Here is a 1,845-nt window from a genome sequence, read left to right as displayed (position 1 = left end):
TAATAATTAACTAAGAGAGAGAGGAGAGAGAGAGAGAGAGAGAGAGAATTGATGGAATTAAATTGCTTGCGAAAGCGAATTAAATAAACCCATTGACAGTAACACTAATAATAATAGCATGTTGTCATCTCTTTTCGCACTATTTTGTAATTTTTTTTTTTTCATTTGACATTAAAAAAGAAACTCACTTGTTTTCTTTCTTTCTTTCTTTTTTTTTCTAGAATAAATGAGCATGACGAAATGTATTACTTCACATGAAAATGCATGCAACTTGCAATTACTTGCTTGCATGCAACTTACAAATATAAAATATTGCATCGTTTTCATTCGTCTTCATTATTAGCATTGATAGTTAAGTAATATAACCTACTTATATAGGAAAGGTGGACAAATGACACGAGCAATATTGTTAACGAAACAAAAGTATAATCAAATATGATGGCAGTAATTGTGGTGACAAAAATGAAATTGAAAAAAAAATAGAGAAAAAACGAAAGAAATTTCTTTGTCGCAGTTTTTTTTTTTTTTTTGTTTTTTTGATAGTATAATATTCATATCTAAGTTAATTAATTTGTCAAATACAAATGAAAATTTTTAAAATTTAAATTAGCCATAATTGATCTTTCAAATCTAAATTTTAATTGGTTTATGTGAAAATTGAATAAATTTACATTCTGATTAACAATTAGCATTTATACACTTAAAAAGTATGCAAAAAATTCGGATGTTTACAAATATCAATATTAATTAATTAATTAATTATTTGTAATAATCATCCAGTTTTTTCATATACATATATATGTATATGTAAAAGCTGTAATTTTTCCGAATTTAATTATAGATAATTAATTGTACTTCAAAGGTTACAATGGTCAATGGTTGCTTTATTATTTTCATTTTTGTTAAGATATGAATAAATGAAATAAGGCGGAAGTGCTACTTAATATAGCAATTTGACACCATCTCTTGAATTGTTCCTCCTGCTTAAATGTAACCACTTACTTTCATAAGTAAACATATATATACTTCATGTTCCACACACACACACACACACACACACACACACATACATACACACATACATACACATGCACACACAGACAGACACACGCATATATTTGTAAATGTATTGGTTTTCATCACTTAACCTTATTATCTTTGATGTAAAAAAGTCTTACCGCCTTGTCTGCTCTTAATTCTTATTTATATATAATTAGGATAATTTGCGCCCTATTACAAAGCGGCTTTTTCTTCCTAATTGAAATGGAATAAAATTACTGCTTTATAGAATATTATTAATGAATATTTTTAATAGACTAAATGATTTTGTCTTTTTATGGAAATTTTTAATTAATAACTTATTATTCGAATTAATTTCAATTTCTTTCCTTTTTTTCAATAACTGACAAGTTAACATTCCATTTAGTGAAATTTTATAATTAATAAGTTAAAATTCAAATCAATTTCAATTTTTTTTTTGTCAAAAGCAAAATGATTCAATGTGTTACAAAAATAATTTCATTCATAATTAAAGGTAAAATTGATGATAACAATAAATGCTGTAATCTTTCATGCTAATGAAGGATGATATTTGTTGAGAAACCTTGACCTAAAAATGTTATTCGAGTCAGTGCACATGCTAATGATAGTTTAATACTAATTAGCATCATTACTATTGTTGCTATGTGTTGTTATTGTTATTACTATTATCATTATTATTATTATTGTTATTATTATTATTATTATTATTATTATTATTTTATTATTATTATTATTATTATTATTATTATTATTATTATTATTCTATTATTATTATTATTATTATTATTATTATTATTATTATTA

This window comes from Loa loa (genome assembly GCF_000183805.2).
Source record: "Loa loa unplaced genomic scaffold supercont3.449, whole genome shotgun sequence".
NCBI lineage: Eukaryota > Metazoa > Nematoda > Chromadorea > Rhabditida > Onchocercidae > Loa > Loa loa.
This window is presented reverse-complemented; position numbering follows the sequence as displayed.